Source organism: Vicia villosa, linkage group LG4 (assembly GCF_029867415.1).
Source record: "Vicia villosa cultivar HV-30 ecotype Madison, WI linkage group LG4, Vvil1.0, whole genome shotgun sequence".
Lineage (NCBI taxonomy): Eukaryota > Viridiplantae > Streptophyta > Magnoliopsida > Fabales > Fabaceae > Vicia > Vicia villosa.
Window position 1 is genome coordinate 30,924,700 of NC_081183.1, and position 13,390 is coordinate 30,938,089.

Consider the following 13,390-nt stretch of genomic DNA (forward strand, 5'->3'; position numbering starts at 1 on the left):
AAATTTTTGTTATGGCTCAAGAAAATGGAAGAAATTGAAATAACTACGGAATTATACATATAAGACTTAAATTCCATAAATATTCTTTATTGAATTTGAAAAACATTACAAGGAAGGGAAATAACTGAAGGGAAAAATAAAACGGAAATAGAAATAATATGACTCCCCCAGACTTAAATGATGCAATGTCCTCAGTGCATAAGAACTACTCCTCATTGTTGCGGTTGCGAGAACTGCTCGCGCCTCTTGTACGAACACGGCGACGTCTATCAGGAGAGTCATTCACACGAATGTCAAGATCATGCAAATATGTAGCAATTTCAGCGTATTGACTTTCGTTCCTAATAGCATAGTCACGGTGCTCCTGTTGCATCTCTCGGATGAGCCTAATTGTTTCAGTTTGGTTTGTCTGCATAGCTTGAACGAGTTGATCTTGGCGTTGAATAGCAGCATACATGGCTTCAAGAGTGATAGGCGGAGGGTTGTTTGGAGGAGGTTGGTTGACATGAGCTTGCCCTTGGTTGAGTTCTTCTTCATTGGCATCCATAGGTTCATTAGGATGTTCTTGTTGGTCATCTTGAGGGTTGTCTTCAATAAGCCTCCAACGTTGAACATAACGGATGTTGATTCTTTCAGGGCATGGAAGGATGACATAAGGAATAGGAACTTTGTTGACGACCAAAGTGTATCGGCCATCATGGCGGGGTGAAACCAAGTGGGAGTCACGGCAGTAGGTGAGATCGAGTGACTGAGCAGGTTTCATGAGATGTGAGAGTGAGAGGAGCTCGTCACCAAGACCTAAAGCACAGGCCAAGGTAGTAATAATGCCGCCAAGCAAGAATGGGTTCGTAGCGGGGGCGTTGACTAAGCCTTGGATGTGTTGGAACATAAACGGTGCGGCATTGAAACGGATATTGTTAAGCGCACAGTAAAGGAAAAATAATTCATTTTGGTTTACCTTGTGGTTGTTAGATCTCGCAAAAATAATATGCCCCAAAACACGTTGAAAATAACGTATAGCGGGGTTTTGAATGTGAGAAGCATGGAGAGCTCTCCAACCGGTAGGGTGTTCTCCAGTGAGATGGAACCAAAATTCAAAAGCGAGATCCTCCCAGGATCGACCATTGAGTTCTTGAAAGATTGAGCGGTGAGCAATTGGTGCATGATTGAAATGCAAATATGAAGCTACGACATCTTGATCTAGAGCATATTCACGGTTGAACATCCGAAATTGGATGCTACCGGTTGAGAGTGGTTGATTAGAGGGAGTGTCGTAGTTGAAGGAACTCAAAAATTCTAAAACGAGCGGCTCATAAGTAGGTACGGGTTCGGTACAAAGATGGTGGAGGCTAGATTTAGTGAGCAAACGGGTGACACCATCAATGAGACCCAAAGTTTCTAGACATTCGGTGTTCACAAATTCTGTGGGAACAACCGAACGTTCGTAGAAGGCGACATATTTAGTTCGTTGAGCATCATTGTCATCATCTCGGAAGATAATGTTTGAAAGGTCGGGAGGTGGTCTCTCGGGACGCTCACTACGGATTAATGAACGTGGAGGCATGGTGAGTATGGAAATGAAAAATAGAAATGAAGTGTAGGAGAAATAGAGAATGGTATGAAAGTTGTGAAGAAGAAGAGTGGTGGTGGTGTGGTTTTATAGTGAGGTTTGAAAATGGGGTGGTTAATGGAGAATTAAAATGGATTAATGGTGGTGTTTGAAGTTTGAATAGAATAAAAAAAGTGGGAAATGAATGGAGTTTAAGAGGTGAATGATGGAGGATGAATGAGGTTAATGGAGTTTAAATGGAATAAATAGGGGAAGAATGAAGAAGATTGAAAGATGAATTTTGAAATTCAAATTCAAAATTCAAGAGGGAAAGAGAGTGGTCTGCGTGGTCAAACAGACTGCTGGCCTTGGGAGACGTGCGTCTCAGGCAGCCAGTCTGCTGGGGCAGAGCATGGAGACGTGCGTCTCCTGTTCCTTTGGTTCGTGTCAGCTGGTCCCACACAGATGGAGACGTGCGTCTCCTGTTGTAGGCAGGTGGGTCACGCATGCAAGTGACCAGACAGTACTGACAGATACCATTAATATTGTCCATCAGTTCATAACAGTGTCGGATTTTAATACTATTAACAGCAAAAAATTATAGGGAAGTATATATATAGCAGTCAATAGCAGTGTAACATAACACAGTAACAGTAATCAAAAGAAATTTTCATTGAATATTAAACTAGTACTGAGTGTTAACATAAGCAGAATGTAAAAGTGCAGAAAAATGAAAATCTAAACTAGGAAAAGAAATTGCTAAAACTAGAAATAAAATCTAATAGTCTAATACGGTAACATCTAGCCACGTCTATTGTTGTTCTGATTAGATTGAATGTGTTTGAAAACTTCGTCGAACTGAGCATTTACGGTGTCGATAAAATCGAAGAAATGCATTTGCAAAGTGTGTAGCTCGTTGCGCACATGTTGTACATCTTGTTGTAGCGCAGTGATGGCTTGCTCGTGCGTATTCAGAGTAGGCATTCTTTGATTCACCGATGCGGTAGATGTAGCGGGTTGTTGTTGCTCGACCTCGACATCAGTCATATCAACAGTGTAGTCATCAACAGAATTTTCAGAACGAGTTTCAGGCTCATACTCAGATATAGGTTCATCAATAGGAAGAGGTTCGTAATCAGGAATGGGTTCATCAACAGGAAGAGGTTCATAATAACCAGGAGGTGTTTCAGGTTCAGATTCAGATGCAGGCATTTCCTCATCAAAATGTTCATAAGCTTGAGGAGTTTCAGGTGATGGCTCTCTCTCAGGAATCTGACCATAGTAAAGCCAGTTGGTAGGGTTGTGCACACTCGTCCTAGGATTCGGTAAGGTGAACTGATACCAAACTTTGTTGTCAATGAGCAATTCAAAACGATCAGGTCCAAGGTTACCGATGATACCTCGATTAAAGCAGAAATTGATGTCCATAGAGGTATGGGTACCAAAAGGTGTCAATCTAAGCAAAGGCACTCTCATTCCTATGGCATTAGCAATCATAGTGACGAATCCGCCGATCCTAATGGGTGAAACTTCGTCTTGCGTGATGCGTTCGAAGTTTGTTAGCATGAATGCGATGGCATTGACCGGGCGATTCTGAGATGTACAAAACATGATGAACAGCTCTTCTCTAGTAACTTCAGTGACATTATCAGGCTTGCCAAAAATATAGTGAGCGAGGATCTTGTGAAAGTAGCGGAAAGCAGGATTGTGGATGTTCTCAGATTGAAATTCATTCTCTTCAGGGTTGTCGTTTCCAGTGATCTTGCCCCAGTATTTTTCCAACTCCCAGTATGGAAGATTTTCTTCAGCTACTTGGGCGTATGCATCAGGTCCATGAGGTAGTTCTAACATTTCAGCAAAGTCTCGGATGCAGAAATTAAACTCCATACCAAAGAGTCTAAAGAGAATAACTCCTTTTTTCAGCCCTTGTCCACAGTTTGGAAGATAGGTCAGGGAGCTCAAGAATTCCAGGGTGAGCTTCCGATAAGTGTTAAACTTGCGGAACAAGTGAGAACCAGTCCAACCGATTTGGTTAAGCAGGTGTAGGATGCTTTCTTCGATACCAAGCTTCACCATAGTTGGTTGGTGAGGATAGCAAGTCAATTCCATGTGTCTTTCAGCCAGCTTGTTAAATCTTGCTTCTTGTCCTCTACCACGGAACACAACTTCCATATTGTCAACTTCTTGCATCGTAGTTAGTAGTTAAATGAAAAACCTAGAAGTTGAAAATATTGAGATTAAGTTAGAACTAGGCTAGTGTTAATTTTAAAAATAAAATTAAATAAAACAAGTTATAATAATAATTATAATTATAAAAAGGAAGTATTTTCTCGAATGAAGAAAGCGGCTATAATTATAATAGTTATTATAAGATGTATGAAAAATAATAAGAAAATTAAAATCTAGAATGATTAAAAATAGAATAGTTAAATGAAAATTAAAAATTAAATATTTAAAAATAAAAATAAAATAAAAATAAAAAGAATAAATAAATGTGGGTTGTCTCCCACCAAGCGCTTTGTTTAATGTCGTAAGCTCGACGATTTTAAAATAGAAAACTATTTTTTCGAAAGAGCGGGCAGTTCGTCAAGTTTAAAAATTTCGATGTTTTCATCGTATTCGAGATGATGGTAATACTTAAGACGTTGCCCATTTACGACAAAAGGTTTGACGGTTTCTCCTTTGATTTCTATTGCTCCACTCGGAAATATGTTAGTTATTTCGAAAGGGCCAGACCATCTAGATCGTAACTTGCCAGGAAATAATTTTAGTCTAGAATTAAATAAAAGCACTTTATCGCCTATGCTAAAATTTTTCCTAGATATACGCTTGTCGTGCCATTTTTTCGTTCGCTCTTTATAGATTTTGGCGTTTTCGTAAGCGTCTTGTCTAAGTTCTTCTAATTCGTTTATGTCTAGAAGTCGTTTCTCGCCAGCGGCAGTGTAGTTTAGGTTTAAGTTCTTAATAGCCCAGTAGGCTTTATGTTCTAACTCTACCGGTAGGTGGCATGATTTTCCATAAACGAGTTTGAATGGGGTAGTTCCTATTGGAGTTTTGAAAGCTGTCCTATAAGCCCATAAAGCTTCGTTTAGCTTGGTTGACCAATCTTTCCTTGATATAGCAACAGTTTTCTCCAATATTTGTTTTATTTCGCGGTTAGATACTTCTACTTGACCGCTTGTTTGTGGATGGTATGGTGTGGCTATTCGATGATTTACTCCATATTTTCGAAGGAGTTTCTCAAGTATTCTTGAAATGAAATGGGAACCACCATCACTAATTACCAATCTTGGTACACCGAACCTAGGAAAGATGACGTTTTTGAAGAGTTTAGTGACGACTCGTGTATCGTTTGTAGGAGAGGCGATAGCTTCTATCCATTTTGAAACATAGTCGACGGCTACGAGTATATATTGATTTCCAAACGACGATGGAAATGGACCCATAAAGTCTATCCCCCAGACGTCAAATATTTCTACTTCCAGAATGCCTTTTTGAGGCATTTCATCACGTCTCGAAATATTTCCGGTTCGTTGGCATCTATCACAGTTTATTACAGCAAAGTAAACGTCTTTCCACAGGTTAGGCCAGAAAAGTCCAGATTGAAGGATTTTGGCGCAGGTTCTAGATGTGCTATGGTGTCCTCCACACGGTGCAGAATGGCAGTGTGTGATTATGCTTCCTATTTCTTCTTCGGGTACACAACGTCTAAAGATTCCATCGGGGCCTCTTTTGAACAAGAGTGGGTCGTCCCAATAGTAATGTTTTAGGTCATGGAAGAATTTCTTCTTCTGTTGATAACTTAAATCAGGAGGCAGCACACCAGCAGCTAGGTAGTTTACGAAATCTGCATACCAAGGTGCGTCAGATCGGGCTAAAGCTATTTCAGCTAATTTCTCGGTTTCAGAATTTGGATGGTATGGTTCAAATTCATTTGCTTCAAATTGAGCGATGAGTCTTTCATAAGGGAAATCGTCGTCAATTGGTACTTCTTCGGGTTTTAGATTTTCCAATCGAGAGAGATGATCTGCTACGACGTTTTCAGTGCCCTTTTTATCTTTAATTTCCAGGTCGAACTCTTGTAGTAACAAGATCCATCTCAAAAGTCTTGGTTTGGCGTCCTTTTTGGTTAGGAGGTACCTAATGGCGGCGTGATCAGTGTATATGATTATTTTGGCTCCTACCAGGTAAGAACGGAACTTGTCTAATGCGAATACGACAGCTAATAATTCTTTTTCTGTCGTGGCATAATTCATTTGAGCTTCGTCTAAGGTTCTACTTGCATAGTATATGACATGTAGTTTCTTATCCTTTCTTTGTCCTAGAACAGCTCCTACAGCATAATCACTTGCGTCACACATTATTTCGAAAGGCTCATTCCAGTCGGGAGGTTGCATAATTGGCGCAGAGATTAATGCTCGTTTAAGTGTTTGAAATGCTTCAGTGCATTTATCGGTGAAAATAAATTCGGCGTCTTTCATGAGTAATTCAGTTAAGGGTTTGGTTATTTTAGAGAAATCCTTAATGAAACATCGGTAAAAACCAGCGTGTCCTAGAAAACTTCTTATTTCTCTAACGGTTTTGGGAGGTTGAAGGTTTTCGATAATTTCGATTTTTGCTTTATCAACTTCGATTCCTCTATCGGATACGATGTGTCCAAGTACAATTCCTTGTCGAACCATGAAATGGCATTTTTCCCAATTAAGGACTAGGTTTACGCTTACGCATCGTTTAAGCACCAGCTCAAGGTTCGCTAAACATGTTTCAAAACTTCCTCCACAGACAGAGAAGTCGTCCATAAAGACCTCCATTATTCCATCTAGGAAGTCGGCAAATATTGCCATCATGCATCTTTGGAAGGTCGCGGGTGCATTGCAGAGTCCAAAAGGCATTCGTCTATAGGCGAATGTACCATAAGGACCGGTAAATGTGGTCTTCTCTTGGTCGTCAGGGTGGATAGGAATTTGGAAAAATCCGGAGTATCCATCCAGATAGCAAAAATGTGAGTCTTTAGCTAGGCGTTCAAGCATTTGATCTATGAAAGGTAAAGGGAAATGGTCTTTTCGGGTAGCTTTGTTTAACTTCCTATAGTCAATGCACATTCTCCATCCAGTTTGGGTACGTTGTGCTACAGATTCTCCTTTTGCATTAGTGATTACAGTGACTCCTCCTTTCTTTGGTACGACGTGAACAGGACTAACCCATTTACTATCGGATATAGGATATATTATTCCGGCTTCTAGCAGTTTTTGGATTTCCTTTTTAACCACATCGCTCATAATAGGATTTATTCGCCTTTGATGTTCCCTAGAGGTTTTACTATCGTCTTCGAGCATAATGCGGTGCATACACAGAGAAGGGCTTATACCTTTCAGATCTGATATGTTGTATCCTAAAGCGGTAGGGTATTTTCTTAGGACATTAAGTAATTTTTCAGTCTCGCTTCGTCCTAAGTTGGCGTTCACTATAACTGGTCGGTTTAGTTCTTCGTCTAGAAACTCATATCTAAGATCGGTAGGAAGTGTCTTCAGCTCTATAGCAGGTTTCTTAGGTCCAGGTATAGGATCAGGAGTTAAAGCTAAGCATTCACTCAGGTGGTTATCTTGATATTCCTCACGCCAGTTGTCATCTTCAAAAATTGGCGGCATAGGAATTCTTAGGATGTCGGTTTCCGTATTTGGTTCGGATTTTATTTCATGAACACACTCGTCGATTATGTCAGCAGAACAGCATGTGTCAATTATAGAGGGTGCTTTTAGGAATTGGGAAAGTATAAATTCTATTTTCTCTTCTCCTACTTCAAAAGTAAGCTTTCCTCGTTTTACGTCTATAATTGCACCAGCGGTTGCTAAGAATGGTCTTCCTAATATGATTGGGATGTTAGAATCTTCTTGGATATCCATAATGATGAAATCAGTCGGGTTGTAGAATTGACCTACACGAACAGGGATATTCTCTAACATTCCTACAGGGTACTTTACTGAACGGTCTGCTAGTTGAAGAGACATTCTCGTTGCTTTAAGCTCGCCTAGATTTAGTTTCTTACAGGTTGAGAGAGGCATCAAACTAACACTAGCTCCTAAATCGCACAAGGCTTTCTCTATAATGGTTTTACCTATTACGCAGGGTATAGAGAAACTACCAGGGTCTTTCAGTTTTGGAGGCATATTGTTTTGGATGATAGCGCTACATTCAGCGGTAAGCGTTATAGTTTCGTTATCCTCGAGTTTCTTTTTGTTTGATAAGATTTCTTTTAAGAACTTAGCGTACGAAGGCATTTCAGTTATGGCTTCTGTGAATGGTATGGTTATGTTTAATTGCTTCAGAAGTTCTACAAATCTTTTAAATTGCGCTTCGGTTTTTGATTTAGCTAATCTCTGAGGGTAAGGAATTGGTGGCTTATAAGGTGGTGGTGGAACATAAGGTTTCTCCTTTTCGGGTTCCACTTCGTTATTGTTCTCATCAGTCTTAGTAGTTTGTTCGTTAGTTGTTTTCTTTTGGGTTTCCTTTGGCTCTTGTTGTGACATGGGTACGTTTTGGGTTCTAGGATCTATGGGTCCATCGTAATTCGTTCCACTTCGTAGTGTTATCGCGTTCGCATGTCCTTTAGGATTAGGTTGTGGTTGAGCAGGAAACGTGCCAGCAGGGGCAGCAGTAGGTGCTTGTTGTTGAGCCACTTGTGAGATTTGAGTTTCTAACATTTTGTTATGCGTAGCTAAAGCATCTACTTTGTTCGATAGTTATTTTAGTTGCTCGCTATTGTGGATGTTTTGATTCAGGAAGTCTTTATTGGTTTGTTGTTGGGAAGCTATGAAGTTCTCCATCATGATTTCTAGGTTCGACTTCCTAGGGGTGTTTTGAGCAGCTACAGGCGCTTTTTGGTAGCCAGGTGGTACAGCAGGTGCTTGTCCAGGCGCGTACAACGCATTGTTTTTCTTATAAGAAAAGTTCGGGTGGTTTTTCCATCCAGGATTGTACGTGTTAGAATAAGGGTTTCCTTGAGCGTAATTTACTTGATCAGATGGGACTCCAGTCAAGAGTTGGCATTCAGCAACTACATGCCCAGTCAATCCACAAATCTCGCAGTTAGGTGCTACAGCGGCAGCGGTGGCTGAAGGAGTGATGGTTAAATTCTCGATCTTTTAAGTTAAAACGTCTACTTTAGCGTTAACGCGGTCTATACCACTTATTTCGTACATTCCTCCTTTGGTTTGTGCTTTCTCTAGAGCAGCTCGTTCTCCACCCCATTGGTAATGGTTTTGTGCCATGTTCTCTATGAGTTTGTATGCTTCATCATGGGGTTTGTCCATTAATGCTCCGCCAGCAGCGGCATCTATAGTCATTTTAGTGTTATATAGGAGACCACCATAGAAAGTATGGATGATCAGCCATGGTTCGAGTCCATGATGAGGGCATATTCTAAGCATGTCCTTGTAACGTTCCCAAGCTTCGAAGAGTGATTCGTTATCTTTCTGGGTAAATCCGTTGATTTGACCTCTAAGCATAGCAGTTTTGCTAGGCGGAAAATATCTCGCTAAGAATACTCTCTTCAATTCGTCCCACGTAGTTATGGAATTGGAAGGCAGGGATTGAAGCCACGCTCTCGCTCTATCTCTCAAGGAGAAAGGGAAAAGGCGTAATCGAATAGCTTCGGAGCTAACGTTGTTGGCTTTGATAGTGTCGGCGTATTGCACGAACACGGATAAATGGAGATTGGGGTCGTCTACAGGGCTTCCAGAGAATTGATTCTGTTGAACAGCTTGGACCAGTGAAGGTTTTAGTTCGAAATTGTTCGCTTCAATCGCAGGTGGTGCGATGCTTGAATGCGGTTCAGCGCGCGAAGGAGCGGCATAGTCTCTAAGAGGACGGATAGCAGCCATCTCTAACTTTGGGGTAATTTGATTGATTTGATCAGTAAAAATCAATTCCTGATTAATCGGAATTTCTGCTACTTCGGGAAGATTGCGAGCTCGACGTTTGACGTTAATGAAACGTTCGATCTCGTTAATTCGTTGTATTAAGTCTCCTCCTTCTGAACGAGTATTTGGCATACAATCGTTCAAAAAGAAAGGGAAGAATTGTCCTAGTCTCTACGGTGTAACAGTGAGTTACGATATCGACTTAAATAGTCCCCGGCAGCGGCGCCAAAAACTTGATCGCGACTTTACGTGTCTATAAATCTGATAACTGCAAGTGCACAGTCGTGTCGTGTAGTTTTAAAAGATATCGAATCCACAGGGACTATGAATCGATCTACCGTTATCTAAGGTTACTATGTAAAGCTAGGAGTACTAAAATTTCGATTGTTCCTAAGGGAAAGTGATTGTGAGAGAATAAAGAATAATAATAAAAGACAGGTATCAGTATGTATTTCGTTTAACTACAGGAAATCCGAAGGTCCATTGGCTTTTGCATAATCAAATTAAAAATCTTTACTAATTCAATTGATTAAAAATCCTCGTCTCAAACTTTCGCTCTGTTGAGTCAGACTACTATCCTATTCCTAATGTACGCTTTCGCCATCCCATTAGATTTTAGAAGAGCTTTTTGGAAACAATGTAATTAATAAAATGCCTATTTTATGAGGTTGTTATCTATTTAAATCTCCTAATCTCAAACTTTCGCTCTGTTGACTCGGAGCAAGCTAATATCCCTAACGTACGCTTTCGCCATCCCGCTCGAGTGTAAAAACAATTTTTGGAAATAAATAAGTCCCAATTAGTTTTAATACGCTTTCTCCATCCTTAAAACTAATGTCCTATGTCTACTATCCAGTTAAAGACCTCAAACTTTCGCTCTATTGGTTTTAACCTTTGACTGTCTTAAGCCCTCAAACTTTCGCTCTATTGGTTTTAAGACTTACTAATTAAACTAGACATATAAACCAAAAATAAGTGATAATTAATAAAACATAATTTAAGCCAATTTATTTCGGATCCCTACGGTTAACTTATTTACATACCGACACCTTTAGTAATTTAGCCAGACATATTAATATGGTTAAACATGCATAAATAAATTTGGTTCATATTAATAGGCATATTAATTGGCATATAATATATCATGCAATAATAATATAAATAAAGGCGGTAAATAATAAACCTGAATTGAAATAAGTCTGAATTAAATTGAATCTTGAAGTACTCGAACTTCCACCACAGCTTGGCTGGATCGTTCTTCGGAATTTAAATGGCAGAAAATAAAAACAAGGAATTAAAACGATAAATCTAACGTAAGGCTAGATCTACGAAAAGTTCACAACAATTTCCAGTGTAGAAATCGTTGTGAGAAAATAAACGGTTGAATGAAAACAGAATAATGAAAAGCGGTTCGTGGTACAATTTCGGCAGCACTTCGTTGGCAGGAAATCGGACCGATTGAAGTGAGATAGCATGTCCTATTTATAGGAGGGGATTTGCAGTTGGAATCCGTGAATTGAGGGACCTTTTTCTGACTGGGACTTGGAGACGTGCGTCTCCGATTCTTCAGGGAGGCAGCTGACTGACTTGAGACGTGCGTCTCAAGTGGAGATTCTTTAGGGAGGTGGAGACGTGCGTCTCCCCTTTGCTGAGGTGGCAGAGACGTGCGTCTCTGCTTACTAGCGTGGCCTGGGTTGCTTTCCTTCGTGGGCTGGATTGCTCTTTTGGGCCTTTTGGGTCCTAATTGCACTCCCTTTTTACTTCAGCACCCAATTTACGTCTTTTAAGCATAAATATTGGTCATTTAAGCTCGATTTTCTTTCCTTTTCGCAAATAGACGTAATTGAAGTGTAAAACCTGAAACAAAACAAATACACGCGTAATATCACAATAAATTAACATAATAAACGGAAAATGCTATAAATATCTATGGATTTTAGGCTAAATATACGATATAAAATCGTGTTATCAGCAAAGAGGACAGAAAGCAAAATGTCATGGTACCTGGACTCTGGGTGCTCGCGACACATGACGAGAAGAAGGTCTACATTCCAAGACCTGGTGCTTAAACCAGGTGGAGAAGTCAATTTTGGAGGAGATCAGAAGGGCAAAATCATTGGCTCTGGAACCATAAGTCTTGGTAACTCTCCTTCCATAACTAATGTACTTCTTGTAGAAGGATTAACGCATAACTTATTGTCCATAAGTCAATTAAGTGACAATGGTTATGATATAATCTTCAATCAAAAGTCTTGCAAGGCTGTAAGTCAGAAGGATGGCTCAATCCTATTTACAGGCAAGAGGAAGAACAACATTTATAAGATTGATCTTTCTGATCTTGAGAAGCAGAAGGTGACTTGTCTTATGTCTGTTTCTGAAGAGCAATGGGTCTGGCACAGAAGATTAGGACATGCTAGTTTGAGAAAGATTTCTCAGATTAACAAACTAAATCTAGTCAGAGGACTCCCGAATCTGAAATACAAATCAGATGCTCTTTGTGAAGCATGTCAGAAGGGCAAGTTCTCCAGACCTGCATTCAAGTCTAAGAATGTTGTTTCTACCTCAAGGCCATTAGAACTCTTGCACATTGATCTGTTTGGCCCAGTCAAAATAGCATCTGTCAGAGGGAAGAAATATGGATTAGTCATCGTTGATGATTATAGCCGCTGGACTTGGGTAAAGTTCTTGAAACACAAGGATGAGTCTCATTCAGTGTTCTTTGAATTCTGCACTCAGATCCAATCTGAGAAGGAGTGCAAGATCATAAAGGTCAGAAGTGATCATGGTGGTGAATTTGAGAACAAATTCTTTGAGGAGTTCTTCAAAGAAAATGGTATTGCCCATGATTTCTCTTGTCCTAGAACTCCACATCAAAATGGAGTTGTAGAGCGAAAGAATAGGACTCTACAAGAAATGGCCAGAACCATGATCAATGAAACCAATATGGCTAAGCATTTCTGGGCAGAAGCAATAAACACTGCGTGTTATATTCAGAATAGAATCTCTATCAGACCTATTCTAAATAAGACTCCTTATGAATTGTGGAAGAACAGAAAGCCCAACATTTCATATTTCCATCCTTTTGGATGTGTATGTTTTATTCTGAATACTAAAGATCATCTTGGTAAGTTTGATTCCAAAGCACAAAAATGTTTCCTTCTTGGATATTCTGAACGCTCTAAAGGCTACAGAGTATACAATACTGAAACATTGATTGTAGAAGAATCAATCAATATCAGGTTTGATGATAAGCTTGGTCTTGAAAAACCAAAGCAGTTTGAGAATTTTGCAGATTTTGATATTGATATATCAGAAGTTGAAGAATCAAGAAGCAAAGCTGCAGAAGCTGGCAGTCTCAGAAGCAATGGATCAGAAGATCAAGTTGCTGCATCTTTAGAGAATCTTAGGATTTCTGAAGAACCAACTATCAGAAGATCACCTAGACTTGCCTTAGCTCATTCAGAAGATGTGATCCTTGGAAAGAAAGATGATCCCATCAGAACAAGGGCATTCCTTAAGAACAATGCAGAATGTCAATTAGGTCTTGTTTCTTTGATCGAGCCAACTTTTGTTGATCAAGCTCTAGAAGATCCAGACTGGATAATTGCCATGCAAGAAGAACTAAATCAGTTTACAAGGAATGATGTATGGGACTTGGTTCCTAGACCAAAAGGATTTAACATCATCGGTACTAAGTGGGTTTTCAGAAACAAGCTAAGTGAGAAAGGTGAAGTGGTAAGAAACAAAGCCAGACTGGTTGCTCAGGGTTATAGTCAGCAAGAAGGGATTGATTATAAAGAAACCTTTGCACCAGTGGCCAGGTTAGAATCTATTCGTCTATTAATTTCTTTTGCCACTCAACACAACATCACTCTTTATCAGATGGATGTAAAGAGTGCCTTCTTAAATGGTTATATAGATG

General features: G+C 39.8%; 1 non-coding gene across 1 annotated transcript; it reads left to right on the forward strand.

Moving 5' to 3' along the window:
- The first annotated feature begins 8,947 nt into the window (after positions 1 to 8,947).
- Positions 8,948 to 9,054, forward strand: LOC131600778 (small nucleolar RNA R71). The gene has a single exon (XR_009283387.1). It is a non-coding gene; the product is annotated as a small nucleolar RNA R71 (small nucleolar RNA).
- Positions 9,055 to 13,390: the final 4,336 nt, after the last annotated feature.